This window comes from Carlito syrichta, unplaced genomic scaffold (genome assembly GCF_000164805.1).
Source record: "Carlito syrichta isolate Samal-C Ts95f unplaced genomic scaffold, Tarsius_syrichta-2.0.1 Scaffold166458, whole genome shotgun sequence".
Taxonomy (NCBI): Eukaryota; Metazoa; Chordata; class Mammalia; order Primates; family Tarsiidae; genus Carlito; species Carlito syrichta.
Window position 1 is genome coordinate 23,488 of NW_007110554.1, and position 17,794 is coordinate 41,281.

The 17,794-nt window shown below is 47.5% G+C and overlaps 1 pseudogene; it reads left to right on the forward strand.

Annotated features, from left to right (window-relative positions):
* Positions 1–3,292: 3,292 nt before the first annotated feature.
* LOC103252537 lies at positions 3,293–15,013 on the forward strand (annotated as a pseudogene).
* Positions 15,014–17,794: the final 2,781 nt, after the last annotated feature.

Below are 17,794 nucleotides of genomic sequence, written 5' to 3' on the forward strand. Positions count from 1 at the left end.
AACAACAATCTCAGGACCCACCAATCTTTTAAGTGTCAAAGCAGGAGTTACTGAGAGGACAGGAAAGCCCCCACAGCGAGAGGGGACCCGAGGGGATTGCCCAGGACCCCCAATCTTAAACCCAGAGGATGAGTCAAGCAACACCCTCTTGCAAATGAACACATGTGTAACAGCCGGATCCCAGGGAAAGGGAAAGGGAAAGGCTCCCAGGCACCTACACAGGGTTGCCTACAGACCACTCATAAGCCAATCAATTGTTTCTGGTCTCTCACAAACATGGACATGTCAGTTGTATCTTTAGGTCTCCAACCTAGCTGACTTTTAAATTTCAAATCTGTTAGATTCCACACTGATAATATTGACCAGAAGCTTATTTCCCCAGCTGTAGCACGAAGACAGGACCTATTCCTTCACCTGCCCAGGGACATCTGCGGGAATGCTTCTTCCTTTACTCCCTTGTTCTCGTCAAACATTCCCCGTACTCTATTGAAAATGTAGGTTTGGCCTGGCTTGGTGGCTCAACCTGTAATCCCAGCACCTTGAGAGGCCAACGTGAGTGAATTGCCTGAGCCCGAGGGCTCGAGATCAGCCCGGGCAACTTGGCAAGTCGTCATCTCTACAATAAATAAAAAATTAGCTGGATGTGGTAGTGTGTGCCTGTAGTTCTGGGTACTTGCAAGGCTGAGGCGGAAGGATCACCTGAGACCAGCAGGTTAACACTGAGGAGGCTGTGGAGGTGTGTGCCACTGCACTCCAGCCTGGGTGACAGAGTAAGACTTCAACTCAAAAAAATAAAATAAAATGAATAAAATAAAATAAAATGTAGGTTTGCTGGGCACTAACGAAGTTCTCACAGGAATGTAACTTTCAGCCTTACTGCCCACCTGCTTTCCCCCACTTTCAGGAAACTTATAAATATTAAACCCCCTAAAACCTCTAAAGAAAACAACCAAGATATGACTGCAGCTCTTTTCTTTTCTGTTTCTTTTTTGAGTTGGAGTCTCACTCTGTTACCCAGGTGAAGTTCAGTGGCATGCTCCCAGCCATTTCAGTATAGTCCTGCTGGGCTCTGGCAATCCTTCCGCCTCAACCTTCCAAGTAGCCTGAACTACAGGCGCGAGCTACCATATCCGGCTAATTTTTTTATTTATTGTAGAGACGAGGTCTCACCACATTGTCTGGGCTGGTCTCAAACCCATGGGCTCAAGCAATCTACTCGCCTCGGCCTCCCAACATGCTGGAATTACAGGCAGAGCCAACGTGCCTGACCTGCGGCTCATTTGCATCTCAGACATAAACTTGAGATTTAGCAGGGAACTTTCTTAGGGGCCTACTCATCACTGCTTCGGCAAACAAAGGAACATTTCACAGAAAATTCTAGGCATCTAGCTAGTCCTGAGAAGCAAATGAGCAACTTGAGGAGCAAGGAGGGAATAATAACTTAAAACAACAGCCAAGGAAGTTATAGATCCTTGTAGACATGAAAGTTAACATCTTAACATATGTCCCTGGGATTGTTTTTCAGAAATCCGGACCTCCACCAAAGAGATCCTCCCCATGTAGACCTTAGGTGAGGGGCAGGGAAAGTTGGATTCAAACCACTGTTCTTGGTTCTCAGTTTCTTCCTGCAGGGCCTGGAGGAGGTCACGCCCATGAGCCAGACGTAACATTATTTTCTGCTCATCCCAAATTCTTGGACAAAGCTTTGTCTTCTTAACCAAGTACAAATCAGAACTCCTTTGTATCCACCGATGACCTGTGAGCCCCCTCCTTGAGATGGCCCCCTTAGGTAGACCAAAGTATACCCTCCATGGATTGATGTATGACTTTGCCTCTAACCTCTGTCTCCCCACCTGCAAAAACCTTTACCTGGGAGCCATTGGGAATTAACCCTAAATAGTCAATTCTCCTTGCTTGGCAACCTGCAGTAAGTACCTCACTTCCTCTCCCTGCCACCCCAAATCAGTTTCGCTTTGTGTTGCCAAGAGGACAGACCACAGTTTGGTTTGGTAATGCTCTACAGGTGGCTTAATAAACCTTGATGATTGAGACATGCCTCAGTCCCTCATTTCAGTTGTCAAAGGATTCTGGGTGTAGCTGGGGGGGGGGGGAGGATCTCCCAGCAGAAGGAGTCCTTGAAGAATTTCATGTTTTGCCTTTGGGTCCAGATAAGGGAGTGTCACCCTGACTCCTCCTCCCTCTGGTTGCCTTCTCTGGGTCTTCCTGGAATTCATTGCTACAGACACTGGAGTGAACTGGAGTGGACTGGGAAGCACCTGCCTGCCCAGGAAAGGGCCCTCTCAGGATGAACAAGAGAGAAGAAGTAGGTGTGGGGATTGGGAAGTATCTCTGCACGTGACCCTTGAAGATTCTTGGTTGAAGGAGATGCTGATCACTGAGAAGGTTCTGGATGTGTGAGGGCAGAGGGCAATGGACCCAGCACCCAGGCTGGGGAAAGGACATCTTCAGGAGGTGAAAGGGTGAGCACTGTTTTCTGCTTTCTGTGAGTCAAACCATGCTTACTTCTCAGCAGCTCTGGGAGTTTCCGTCCTGTGGGTTCCCAACCCCCTTCCCTTCTTTTTCCTTTCTTTGTCTCTGAGCTCAGACTCCCCGTTTGGGATCTTGTCCTTCTTTCTGCCCCAGGAAACTACTATAGCAGAAAGGGACGATTCCTGTCCACTGTTTTGCTTCTTGTTCTTCCTCTAGAGGGACTGACAGTGACCAATTTTCTGCAGCTTGATACTGGGTACTGAGCTAGATGAGAAAACCTAGGCTCAGAGAGAGATGTCAATCTAATGTGTCTTGAAACCAAGTGTAGCTTCCCAGTATACTCCTTCTCTGTTCAGGAGACCTAGGTCCAGGAGCGTTGCCATCGGAGATATGGAGGGACAATTTCGACCCTTATACTTAGATCAGAGTCGTGTGTGTTATGGTGTGTGTATGTGTGTGGAGGAGAGGACCTGTTGGACGCCTGTGTGTGCACAGCAAGGCAAAGAAACCAGGAGACAAGGAAAGCATTGCTGAAGGGTGATATGTTCCTACTCGGCAGAACATGGAATTTTCAAGGTGATGTATGAATACTTACATAATCGGTTCAAAGAGGAGAGAGGAGGAGCAAGAATAAAAAGCCTCTTTGCAGAAAGACAGTGATCAGGAAGGAAGTGAGGACTCCATGCTAGAGAACCTGGAGGCTTAATGGCCATTGTAGCCCTTTGTGTACTTAAATTCTTCTATCTGAACAGGGATCAGACTCTGGTATCCCAGTCTGAGTGTGTCGGTCCTCGGCAAAGCCATGTGGCTCTACCTGGCGACCCTCGTGGGCCTGTTCTACCTTGTGCGCTGGTACTGGGAGAGGCAAATGGTGAGCCACCTTGCAAACAAGTATCTGTTCACCACGGCTGTGACTCGGGTTTTGGGAACCTACTGGCCAGACAGCTGGGCACGTGAGGCTTGAGGGTGCTGGCTGTATGTCTGACGGAGAAGGGGGTAAAATGGCTGAGGGACTAGACATCAGGCAGTCTGTGGACAGTGATCCTGGAAGTCACCGAGACAGAGAGCATCACAGCAGCCACCCAGTGGGTGAAGGAGCATGTGGGGAACAGAGGTACCACCTAGGTTTCGCAAGTGTGTGTCTGTTCTTCCCTCTGTGTGAAAGGGACACTACCTGTCAGCTCCTTGGAAAGAGTCCTAGGTGTCTTTGGGTTGAAGTAGCACTTGCTGTCTCCTATTTCCCACCCACCAGGCCATCCTGAGCCCCTTCTTCTTCTCTTCTCCGGCCCCCTGACCTTGGAGTGCTCTAGTCTTGAGGAGAGTGTGCCCTGTGGAGAATTTTCCCTCCAGATTTCTCTGTCTTCTCCTCTCCTTTGTAAGCAGAAGTTCTGAAGTGCTTCGTACTGAGTGCCTGGGAAGATAAGGGGTGACTTTCTGGAGGGAGTGGAGAAGGGGTAAGTGGGCTGGAAGTATGGATGGGTGGCAGGAGTTGGGGGACAAGCTGGAACCCAGCCAAGTTCTCAGGACTTCCTTGTTCCTACAGGTGCCACCACCCTCCAGCAGCTAAGTCTGTCCCTGCTTTTGGAGGACACCAGATAAGGACTGGCTTAGGAAAGCACAACTAGTAAAGGGTTGCTTTTTCTTTCCTTTATCTTTTATCTACACTATTTGTCTGTCTTACTAGGGGAAGAAATGAATATTTATCTTGTTTATCTAAGAATGAATGTACCACACGATGATTGTGGAAAATAATGAAGAGTTTAAAGGTAAAAACAAAATTTGTCCTTAAATTGGAAGGTAAATGTCCCCCAAATAAATGCATAAATCTTTTCAAATTTGTATGGAATTGAAATATTTCCTGCATGGTTGGTGTCACATTCTATTCTCTCAGAGAAGATGAACATTTTTCAATAATAAAAAAATTTTAATGTATTATTTAATGATCTAGAGTACTCTGTCCTTGATACAGCAGCACTTATATAAGCCATACAGCAGCACTTATATAAGCCATACAGCAGCACTTATATAAGCCATACAAGGACTGACAATTAAACTTGTGAACTCGTCCCAGAAAAAGGGCTACATAGTTCATTGCTGAATATCACTCTGGTCACCTTCAAAGTACTCTTCCTGGGAAGATATGCACCAACGCCAGTGCCTAGTCTACCTGTCAAAGCAATTTTTGAACTCTTTTTCTGGAACGGCCATCAGAGCTGCTGTCATATTATCCTTGATGTCCTGAATGTCATCAGAATGTCTTCCTTTCAATGTTTCTTTTATCTTCAGGCAAGGAAAAAACTCACTGGGGCCAGATTAGGTTGACTAGGGAGGGTATTCCAATACAGTGATTTGTTAACTGGCTAAAAGCTCCCTCACAGAGAGTATTGTGTGAACTGGTGCATTGTCATGATGAAGAGCTCCTTCGGGACCATTTTTACACACACGTATCTCATGCCAAAATTAAAGTTTTCCTAACTGTTTCTCTATCAATGTTTATTTGGTCTGTTATGCTTCTCACAGTCAGCTGACATTTACAGGCAGTGCTAAAGGAGGGTAGGGATAAGGCAATTTCCCTTTCCAAATCCCTCCCCAGCTCTTCCTTCTCATCCACTGACCACCATGAAGGTACGTGCCTCCTCCTCTTATACTTCCATACCCCGAATTTATTCTAAAGCAAAGAAATCTGGAGAAATCCGTGGTTTCAACAGAAATCAAAAACTGCTTTCTGTATCCTCTGTCAGGGTCCCCGTTAAAGACACCACCACCCAGCCAGTATCTGCATAGTTGCCACATGAGGTCTGAGGGAATCAGACTGACGGCTATCTTCTAACTTTCATTCAGGGTATCTCAGAGGTGGGGGATCCACCAGGTCATTTCCTCCAGGTCATTTCCATCCAGAAGGAGATGTAGACTGGCCTAGCTATGACATACTCCAGGAGGCAGGGACGGTGTGGGCCGAGACTCCTTCCACTTGCTCACATCCTCTCCACATATCACTTCTTACACAGCACCCAACTCCACCCACCATGCACCAATTTCACACCCTCTGCCCTAGCCTGAACTTCCCACCCTCACAGTCAAACTGCTCCCAGCAGTCAGTGGGTGTCTGGATGCCCATGAGACCCAGTGGCTGCCCTGAGGAGGGTTCCACTGCCAATAGTATGAAGGGCAGCACCTGTCCACAGACCACAGACTTTCCCTGAACTCTACCTGCCCAACTGCCCAGCATTACCTTCTAGGCCTGGCCTTGTCTTTAACCCCAGGAGGACACCGCAGCACAAGCAGTCAGTTTGTGCTCACCCTGGGACTGGGTTGAGGCCACTCCCTCATCCAGGGGCCCCTCCCACCCTCCTCACCAGGCTACCAAGTGGAGTTCTTCTCTCCTCAGCTCAGATCCATCTCCAGGACCCGCCTCAATTCTGGTGGCTGCCATAACCGCCATGGCTGGTCACACACTTATAAAGGTTGGCAAAGCCGGGCTCGGTGGCTCAGCCTGTAATCCTGCACCTTGGGAAGCTGGGGTGAGTGGATTACCTGAGCCCGTGGGTTCGAGACCCGCCTGGACAACTTGGAGAGACCTCATCTCTACAATAAATCAAAAAATTAGCTGGGAGTGGTAGTGCGCACCTGTAGTTCCAGCTACTTGGAAGGCTGAGGCAGAAGGATCGCCGGAGCCTAGCAGGTCGAGGTTGTGGTGGCTGGGAGCAGCCTCTGCACTCCAATCTGGGTGACAGAGTGAGACTCCAAATAAAAAATAAAATAAAATAAAATAAAAGTTGGCAAAATGATACTGGACCTGATTGTCTCTCTCTCAGTTCTCAGACTTTGAAGTCAGGGACAAAACCTTATTGTTGTTCTTGCACCCATTTCTTGGGCACTTAGACAGGTATCCAAAAGGGTGAACGTGATATTGAGTCAGATGCTCTACCCACCCCCTCAAGGGCTCCCCGCAATTGAATATCAGGGTGGTTATGTACATGGGCTGTATTGGGCTAGACAATTTCCTGTATGTGGTCTTTTCACCACTGCTCAGCCACATATGGATGGGCCTGGGGCCTGGAACATTCCTTTCCTAGGGAGGAGTAGCCCAGAAGCTTTGTGCGTGTGGGTGGGTGGGGGTGAGGGATCAACTCTTTGTGTGTTCATGTCTTTCCAGGCTCAGATCAGTGATTGTTCAAGGGTTCTGCTTCAGAATATGTGTGTCTATGGCCCTTAGACTTACCCAACTTTAGTATTTCAGGCTCCAGGGGAGAGAGGTCAAGTTCTTCTGTGCAGCAGAGAGAGAAGTGACCAGGCCAAGACCTGATCAGAGGCGGGAGAGACTCCCTGTCATGGACCAAGCCATACTATTGGAGCTAATCTTGATCTGTTTCTTCTGGATGTCAGGAAATCCATGTTCCATCCAGCAATGACTGTGTGGTTTCCATTGGTGAGTTCGACACCAAGGGGCATTGGGAAGATGAATTTAGAGACTGTCCCTAGAGTAGTACTTGGTACATGGTGTTCTCCCCCTGGGTCTAGTAACATGAGCACTGTGTTCTGCTTAGCAGGTTCTGAAGTCAAATAATGTGTCCAATGTTGCCTTAGACAGTTTCTGACTGAGGACCTCTTCCAGGGCAGAGAGGTGATTAAATAAACCTTATACCCTGGGGCCCTCCTGCCACCCTTCACACAGAAATGTGCTTCCCAGTGAATGGCCAGTCACATCCTGAAAGAGGAAGAGGAGAGAGGTCACAAATGAAGTTAGAGAATGATCTCAATAAAGAGCCTTCAAAGGCTTTAATAACGTGATTGCCCAGGAAAAGTCTTCTCCAGAAGAACAAAAGCAGGAGGACTCAGAGAGGGCCCTATCCTAGTCTAATACCTGAGGAAGTCTCCGAAGGCCTCCACGCCATACTTGGAGATGCAGTAGCCCCCACCGAAAAGGGACAACTGGCCTGTGGCACTGGAGACGTTGAACACATGGTCCCTGGCTTTCCTCACTAAGGATAGCAGGCTCAGGTTTACATCAACCATCCCCAACAGGTTCACGCCCAGTATGGTCACAAAGTCCTCTTGGTCAGTCACTCACTGGGGCCCGAAGGCTTGCCAATGCCAGCGTTATTCACCAGGCCTCAGAGTGGGACAGTGGGAAGATGAGAGAACAACATTGTGTTGTGCCCGTGTAGGGTGGACACATTAGTGCTCAAGTTCACACCCCAGTAGAGTGAGGGCTTCATGATAGGTAAGGGAAGGAGAGTGGTTAGAACAGAGACAACACGGGGTCTACAGGGCTGGGAGTTGCACACCCTGAAGCAGGTGGAGAGCCATGAGCCTTGCTTCTTGGATTCCTCAGGGTCCAGCCCACGGCCTGGTGGACAATGGGCATTTCACCCCATATTTGATTGTGGAAGCTCAGGTTGAAGAAATGATGTCCAGTTATTACTCTGGAAACACTGGCACTAATGTTCGTTGTTTACACATTAAAGTTGTCCTTGCAGACTTTGGCTACATTCACCTGCATTTTCAATTTTCTGGACACCTTATACAGTGAGTATGCAACAATTGTTGTTGGAATAAGAGAGACGGGAGAGAGGGAGAATGATGAAGAGAGGGAAGAGAAGAGAAAGACAAAAGAAATTAAAAAGATAAGTCTAATGTCTGGGTACAGTTGGATTGGAAAGACAACCTTAATTCCTAGATTTGGAAAACTTGGAACACAGTCTTGTATCTGAGTTCTGACTATTAAGTTCATTAATTTATCCTAGAGCAAGTGCTACCTACCTCATTGCTGAATATCACTGCGGTTACCTTCCAAGTACTTCCTTTGGGAAGTTGTGTACCAAGGTCAGTGCCTAGTTCACCTGTCTAAGCAGTTTTGGAACTCTTTTTCTGGAATGGCCATCAAAGTTTTCGTCATATTACCCTTGATGTTCTGAATGTCATAAAAATGCCTTCCTGTCAATATTTTCTTTATCTTGGGTAAAGAAAAAAGTCTCTGGGGCCAGATCAGGTGAGTAGGGAATGTTCTAATACAGTGATTTGTTTACTAGCTAAAAACATCCTCACAGACAGCACCATGTGAGCTGGTGCATTGTTGTGATACAAGAGCTCCTTTGGGACCATTTTTGCACACACCATTCTCATGCCAAGATTTTCAGTTAACATTTTCCTAACTGCTTCTCTATTGATGGTTTTTGGCCTGCTATGATTCTCACAGTCAGCCGATGATTTTAATGCATAATTTGACAAATTTTTTGCAGTGTTTTCATCAGTTCTGCTCATTACTGGCTGTCCTGACCTCTCTTCATCAGTGACACTTTCTCTCCACTCAGAAAAACACTCAATCCATTTTTACATTGCCATTTTTCTTAATGGCATTATCCTCAGAAACCTGGACTAATGTGACCCTGATTTCAATCTACTCTTGCCAAGTTTAACAAGAAATGCAATGTTTGTTTATTACACTAATTTAAGCTGCAACATTCTCATGACAGCCCCCCCAAAACACGAAATAACAATAATGAACGCTCTCAGCAAGATGCTGCCATGTGTCAATATAAACACAGCTGTGAGACATTGCTATACTAAAGTTATGAAACCTTATCAAGTTATTTGTACAGTGCTGCCAATGTAAGCGCACAGTGGCAAGTTCACAAACTTAAATAGTCAGACTTTATAATAGTTTGATATAGACCCTTTTCCCTACTTTTTATTGTCACTAATGTCATTCTGGTCTACTTTTATTTACCCAGATCTCTATAAAGATGTAGATTGATTGGATTCTTTGAAAAAAGATATTTTGGTGGGGAACTAGGATTCCCCATAAGACCTGGGCATGTTTCTCATCAGGAAAGGCATTTGCCTTCCTGGGTCAGTTCTTCCAGATCAAAAATTGTCACCTCATATCCTCACTCAAGGGATCCTTTGCTTCTCTGTGAAGTCTGAAGGTTGGAAACTCTGTTGACTCTAAGTCCTTGGGATCATTTATTTGTATCTTCCTGAGAGATTTTCTCAGAACTGAGTGCACCTGCTACTGAAGAAGGTGGGAGGGTGACTTTCGAGTTGATTGGGAGGAGAGGGTGACATTTTCTTTCTTTCTTTGTAGAAAGCAGAAGTTATTGAGAGGACAGAAAAGTTCCCACAGTGGGAGGGGACAAGAAGGGGTTGTCCCTCCACCCCTTTTTTTGAGTTGGAGTCTCACTCTGTTGCCCAGGCCGGAGTGCAGTGGCACACTCACCCCAGTATCGACCTGCTGGGCTCTAGCGATCCTTCCACCTCAGCTTTCCAAGTAGCTGAAACTACAGGCGCACACTACCACACCCAGCTAATTTTTTATTTATTGTAGAGACGAGGTCTCGCCAAGTTGCCTGGGCTGTTCTCTAACCCGTGGGCTCAGGCAATCCACTTACCTCGGCCTTCCAAAGTGCTGGGATTACAGGCCGAGTCACTAAGCCAGGCCGTGGGTGATATTTTCTAGGTCAGATGCATAAAGTGCTACGTGGTGAGTTAAGGCTGTCTTGCCCCATCCCAAAAGAGTGTCCATGGAACTCCCAAGTGCCTTCTGTGGAAATGTTGCTCAATATTGATATAGGATCTTTCTTTTTTTAAAACTTTTTAATTCTGAAGATGTGGGGTACAATTCAGGGTTAGGCAGACAAATGTTCATTATGCAGGGACCCTTGTTGATGAGGTATGCCCCACCCTCCCCTGGCAGTTTCCCACTACTGCCCATCCCGCCCCCCCCCCCCCCGCCCCGACTGTTTCCCATTACTGGATACAGAAGCTTTCAAAACCAGTCCCCTAAGGTCATACGTGGGCTGCCAATTAAGTTTGTGAACTTGCCACCAGGCATTTACGTTGGCAGCACTGTACAAACAACTCGGTGAGATTTCATAACCTTGATATATCAGTGTCTCTCAGCTCTGTTCATGTCGACATGTGGCAGTGTCTTGCGGAGTGGCGTTCATTATCGCTGTTGCATGTTTTTGTGTGTAGTTGCGAGAGTGTCGGAACTTGAACTAGAGAAATGGGCAAACATTAAATTTCTTGTTAAACTTGTCAAGGGTGGAAGTGAAATCAGGGACATAGTAGTCCAAGTTTCTGGGGACAATGCCATTAAGAAAACGGCCGTGCACAAATGGATTAAATGTTTTTCTGAGGGGAAAGGAAGCGTCACTGATGAAGAGCAGTCAAGACAGCCAGTATTAAGCAGAACTGATGAAAACATTGCAAAACTTTGTCAGATTGTGAGTCAAGATTGTCGACTTGCTGTGAGAATCACAGCAGACCAAAAAACACTGACAGAAAAATGGTTAAATGGTCGTGAAGGAGCTCTTGCATCATGACAGTGCACCAGTTCACACAACACTGTCTGTGAGGGCGTTTTTAGCCAGTAAACAAATCACTGTATTGGCACACCCTCCCTGCTCACCTGATCTGGCCCCAGTGACTTTTTTCTTAAACTGAAGATAAACAAAATATTGACAGGAAGGCATTTTGATGACGTTCAGAATGTCAAAGGTAATATGACAAAAACTCCAATAACCGTTCCAGAAAAAAAAGAGTTCCAAAACTGCTTAGACTGGTGGACTAGGCACCGACAGTGCACAGCTTCCCAAAGGGAGTACTTTGAAGGTGACTATAGTGATATTTAGCAATGAGGTATGTAGCACTTTTAAAAGAATAAGTTCGTGAACTTAATTGTCAGATATTTTATACAGGACTGTGCTCTGAGTTTTCCAAATCTAAGAATTCTGATTGTCTTTCCAATCAAATTATGTCCAGATATTAGACTTGTCTTTTTACTTTTTTCAGTCTTTCTCTTCCTCTCTTCCTCATTCTTTCTCTCTCCCATCTTTTTTATTCTATCCGCAACTGCTGAATACTCACTATATAATGTGTTCAGAAAAAGCTGAAATTGCAGGTGAATGTAGCTAAAGTCTGCAAGGACAAAATTAATGTATAGACAACAAACACTGGTGTCTTTGTTTCCAGAGTCATAAGCGGGCAACATGTCTTCAACCTGAGTTCCTGCAACCCTCAAATATGGGGTGAAATGCCCATTGTCCATCAGGCAATGGGCTGGGCCCTGAGGAATCCAAAGAGTGAGGCTTGGGTTCTGTCCTCCACCTGCTGCAGGGTGTGCAGGTCCCAGCCCTGCAGCCCCCATGTTTTCTCTGTTCTAGCCACTCCCCATCCCTCACCTATCCTGAGGCCACCACTCAACTGGGGTGTGAACTTGTACCCTAATGTGTCCACACTGGATAGGCACAACACAGTGTGGCTCTCTCATCTTCTCATTGTCCAGGACCCTGAGGCCTGGTGAATAATGCTGGTATCGGCATGCCTTCGGGCCCCAGTAAGTGACTGACCAAGGAGACTTTGTGACCATACTGGATATGAACCTGTTGAGATGACTGATGTGACCCTGAGCCTGCTACCCTTAGTGAGGAAGGCCAGGGACCAGATGGTCAACATCTCCAGTGTCATGGGCCAGGTGTCCCTTCGCGGTGGGAGCTACTGCATCTCCAAATATGGCGTGGAGGCCTTCTCAGGCTCCCTCAGGTATTAGACTGGGATAGGGCCCTCTCTGAGTCCTCCTGCTTCTATTCTTCTGGGGAAGACTGTTCCTGGGAGATCACTTAATTAAAGCCTCTGAAGGCCCTTTATCGAGTCCTTCTCTGACGTCATTTGTGACCCCTCTCCTCTTTCTCTTTCTGGACGTGGCTGGCCATTCACTGGGAAGCACATTTCTGTGTGAAGAGTGAGGAGAGCCCCAGGTCATAAGGTTTATTTAATCACCTCTCTGCCCTGGAAGAGGTCCTCAGTCAGAAACTGTCTGAGGCAACACTGAACACTTATCATTTGGCTTTAGAACCTACTAAGCAGAACACAGTGTTCATGTTACTAGACCCAGGGGGAGAGCACCATGTACTGAGTACTGCTCTAGGGAACATCTCTAAATTCTTCTTCCCAATGCCCCTTGGTGTCGAACTCACCAATGGAAACCACACGGTCAGTGCTGGATGGAATGTGGATTTCCTGATGCCCAGAAGAAACAGGTCAAGATCAGCTGCAATAGTGTGCCTTGGTCCCCATGGCCAGGGAGTCTCTCCCAGCCTCTGATATCAGCTCTTGGCAAGGTCACTTCCCTCTCTGCAGCACAGAAGAACTCGAGCCCTCCTCCCTGGAACCTGAACTACTAAAGCTGGGTAAGCCTAAGGGCCGTGGACACACACATGTTGAAGCAGAACCCTTGAACAATCACTAATCTGAGCCTGGAAAGACATGACCACACAAGGAGATGATCCCCTCCCACCCACACACACAAGGCTTCTGGGCTACTCCTCCCTAGGGAAGGAGTGTTCCAGGCGCCAGGACCATCCTTATGTGGCTGAGTGGTGGTGAAAAGACCACCACATACAGGAGACTGTCTAACCCAACACAGCCCATGTCCATAGCCGCCTTGACAATCAGTTGCGGGGAGCCCTTGAGGGGGTGGGTAGAACCTCTGACTCAATATCACACACACCCTTTTAGACACTTGTCTGAGTACCCAAGAAATGTGTGCAAGAGTGAAAATAAGGCTTTTATCTCTGACTTAAAAGTTTGAGAACAGGCAGAGAGACAAGTAGATGCAGAATCATTTTTGTCAACCGTTATAGAGGTGAGAGCAAGTCAGTCATTTGGCCATGCAACTACCAGAATTGAAGAACTCTGCTTGGCAGCCTGGTGAGGAGGGTGGGAGGGGCTCCTGCGTGAGGGAGGCGTCAGCCCAGGCACGGGGTGAGCATGAGGCAACTGCCTGTACTGTGGGGTCCCCCTGGGGTCAAGGACAAAGCCAGTCCTGGAAGGTGATGTTGGGCAGGAGGGCAGGGAGGCCTCAGGGAGGATCTCTGACCTGTGGACAAAGGCTGCCCTTCACTCTGTTGGCAGTGGAACCCCACAGAAGGGGTTGACTCAGAACACCCACTAGGTCTCATGGACATCTTAGATACCCACTGACTGCAGGGAGCAGCTTGGCTGTGAGTGTGGGGAGCTAAGACTAGGGCAGAGGGTGTGAAACAGGAGATTCATTGAATGTGAAGAGTGGGAGGAGATGACACTGACATGGAAACTTGCTGCAGAAAACAGGATTTGGAGCTGGTGAGCTCAGGTATCAAAAACATGAAAATCCTAAAGAGAGGTAAAGCCACCATCATAATTTTTACTCCCAGACTGTTGTACATGATACATCCCAAGTTTTTTTTAGCTTATCTCAACCCAATGCTATGTTTTAATGTTTTTGTTTCAATGTTATTATTTGAGTGTTTCCTTCTAAGTCGCTTTAAGTTTGTCCCAGGTCTCTATGTCCTGAAGGAGGGAGCTGTTCTTCTTTGGGGTGAAGTTTTCCACACTTGAGCCTGCTTTTTTCAAAACTGGTGCTATCAGCAAGGAAAGAGCCTTAAAGAACTTATGGGAGGTGTGGGACTGTGCAGGTCAAAGGTTAAGCAGATCTATGGTGAGAAGTTTCTAGCATCCAGTGTGTGAACTATGAACAGTGGGGGACACAAACCGTCATCTGCAATTCTTGGTTGACCATTGGTGCCTCCAATAATATTGGGGATTGTCCTTCAGGCTCTGTCTTGCCCACAGAGTCAGGACCTTCAGGTCCACTCTTATTTGGGGTGCTGGGAAATACATTGGTTTTGATCAGCAAGTGCCCAGGCTTATTAGAGCTTGGGACTAGGCTGGGCATGGTGGCTCACACCTGTAATCTCAACACTTTGGAAGGCTGACACAGGAGGATTGCTTGAGTCCAGGATTCAAGACTAGCCTGAACAACATAATGAGACTGTCTCTACAAGAATTAAATATATTAGCTAAGTGTGGTGGTATGCACCTGTAGTCACAATTACTTGGGAGGATAAAGCAAAGGGATCACCTGAGCCCAGGATGTCGAGGTTGCAGTGAGCCAGGATCATGTTACTGCACTCCAGCCTGGGTGACAGAGTGAGATCTGGACTCTAAAAAATTTTTTAAAAAGAACTTGGGACCGTGTCTATCTGAAATCCACGTTACTGCCTCCTGGGAAGCTGCCTTTAGTCCCACAGATGGTTGCATGTGATTAGATTTCTAGTGCGAGTTGAAGGCTTCAATTTGGGAAGTCCAGATTTCCTAGGAAGAGAGCCAGATGTGGTTCAATGAAAACAGTTTTCCCAGCCAGAGCCAGCTTCACTCAAATCGATTTGAGTGAAATCGATTTGGGCAGTGCTTTGGTGGAAGGGAGAATAAAATCTTAGACACTTTCTGCTCAGTGTTGACCCCAAAGTAGGACTGCTTGCAGGAGTACATATGGATAGTTTCTCATTCCTAACAGACATGAAAAGAATCCATTGAACAAAAGCGCTCAGAGGATCTGTCCTTGGTGACAAACTGCATGGAGCACGCACCAACTGCCCGCCACCCCTGCACGCGCTACTCCACTGGCTGTGATACCAAACTTCTCTACCTCCCCATCAGCTACATGCCCTCCTTGCTGGTGGATGCCGTGTTCTACTAGGACTTTCCAAGGCCAGCCAAGATCCTGTGAAACTGTGACCGGACACATGGTGGGTAGAGTTGGGAGCTGTGTGAGGAGTGATATGTTATGGGGAGATAAGTAGGGTGGAGGGAGGGAGCTCCACTGTCATGAGGGGACTTAACACACCTTCACTCTCATCCCCTTCCCAAGCTTGTGCTGAGATACTACTCAAGACTGACACCATTTGTTGAAAAGAACCAAGGTATTGTACTGAAGAATGGGAACACAATAGCACTCATGGTGCCCTGTTGGCTTGGACAGCCACTCAAGCTATAAGTCTCTCTCAGTCAGTTCTGAAGAATCCACTTAACTGGGGATGATGTGAGCAGGTGATAGGGTCCTCACCTCACCCTGCACAGTCCCTGCTTCTTACCTGCCTCCTGGAGCATCCTGCTGGATGGAAATGACCTGGAGGAAATGGGGATTCTCCTTTGAGATATACTGAAGAGGGAGTGAAAAGACCACCATCAGCCTGACCCCTCAGACCACAGTTGGCAGATATGTAGGCACTGACTCGAGGTAGTGTCAGGGGTCCTGACAGAGGAACCAGAAACCAATTTTTGATTTCTTCTGAAACCATGGATTTCTTCAGATTTTGTTTCAGAATAAATGTATTCATGTACCTGGTTTAAACCGTGGCCTTCGGGAATGGTGGAGTGCAGACCTATGGAAGGAGGAGACAGGTGCCTTCATGGAGGTCAGTGGAGGAGAGGGAAGAGCTGAGGGGGGATTTGGAGATGGAAATTGGGTTATCCTTGCCTCCTTCAGCCCTGCCTGCCACAGAGTTGAGGGTGGTTGTTTCTCGGTCATGGTTTATTAAGTTTCTTGAGTCCCTGGAATCGAAAGGAGAACAAGCAGGCAAGGAGACACCAACACAAGATGCCTTTCCTGGGGACTATGACGCCTTCCTTCCCTCACCACCACCCTCTCTGTGGCCCTCAGTGCCCACCCTCACCTTAAAGTCACTGCACTTCCCTCTTGTGCCCTCCCTCAAGTCTCCCACCCCAGATGCCCCCCTTCCTCCCCCTCAGTGTCAGGGAGTGACAGTCACTTCCTGACCCATATTTCTTGCACAAAATACAGTTGGGAGGTGCCTGCCCGGTGTCTTGGTTTTCTTCCCTCAGGATAAAATCAGGGATGCGAATTCTTTGGGGTGTCCTTGTGTTGCCGCACAAGTCAGTGTTCATTTTCAAAGCAAAAATTGAGAGAAGATGTTTCAGAGTCTTTCAGTTTAAAACATGAAATCAGTTATCCTGTCTGGCATGTGAAGGTTTAAGATGCAAAGATGTCCAAGAAGGGCCCTCGAGGAGCTCCAAGTCCCAGGATGCTCCAGTGCCAGCCCCCTCCAGGTCAATCCATGTTGTCCCTCCAAGCAATCCGAGAGCTTCATATTCACTCTGAAGCCTCCACACTTGTCTTTCACTCTCTTGACGTACATTTGCAAGTGTGTGGGCACAAGTACACACACACACACACACACACACACACACACACACACACACACACAAATCATGTGCAGAGAAGAAACTAAGTTGACATAATAGATTGACGACTTTAAGAACATTCCTCTGGGGTAGATGTTCTTGAGGATTGAATCATCTCAGGAACCCTCTCCTGAGTGTGAGATAGCTGGGAAGGTCCAAAGCCCAGATCCTCCATGCTGGGGTCACATGTGGTATGGCACTGTGCCAAGGCTGGACCTACCCTCCCCATCTTGACCTGTGAGTCAAGGTGGTCAATGTTGTCACTACAGAATAGGATGGCCATAAAAAGAAATCCAATGTAACCCAGTCCATGCCCTTCCCCTAGACTCTTGGTGAAGTCCTCCTCTGTCCTCTTTCCATGCTTCTCTCTTCAGTGAGGGAGCCTGGTCCAACCTGTGGACCTGTTCAGGGCAAGGAGCCCAATCCCACAGTGCCCATAAGAGCCACAGAACCTGCCCTCACTCTTCCTCTTAGTTGTCCTGGTCCTTCTGAGGGGCACAGAGTCAGTAAGTCCTCACCTCAAGTCTCTTTCTCTCCAAATCCTGATCTCCAGCATCTGGAGGTGTTTGTGGCTCTTCCTTTCTGGGACCCTGCTCCAGGGTTGGTAGGGGCTGCATGCCTTCTGAGCTGAAAACAGGTTGCACGATATACTCCACTTCTTGTCTTTTCCTGCTCTGCATTTCTTTCTCCACACCTGCCCACCATCAGAAGACCAATGCTGGATGGAGAAGGGGAAACAGGTGGGGTCATCAGAAAGTTGGAAAGAGGGATTTCCAGGTGACTGAGCTGCACTCCCCTAGAACACTGGTCTCGAAGCGGGTAGCTGCTTCCAGAGGGCGCATTTTCACCAGGGCCTCAGGCATGCAAAAGCGCAGTCCTGGAACCAGGTCAGGTTTTCCCTCCCTGGGAGTGCACGGGGTTATTGCTGTCAGGACATCATGGGCAGGAGTTCATTTGAAAGGTGTAAAGGAAAATGTAAAAAATCTTAACCCCCAATCTCAGGCCCGGAGGGTGAGCCATGCAACACCCTCTTACCCGTGAATAGCTGTTCCTAACATCATATAACAGCTGGATCCCAGGGAAAGGTAAAGAACCCAGGTGTCTACCCAGGGCTGACCACAGGTCATCATAAGTCTGTTTTCACTGGTCTCTCACAAAAACATTCTCATTGTATCTCTAGATCTACAACCTAAGTCTGGTTCCTACATTTCAAATCTGTCCGAATCCACACAGATAATGTTTAGAGGCTTATCTTCCCAGGAACAAGCAAAGTCAG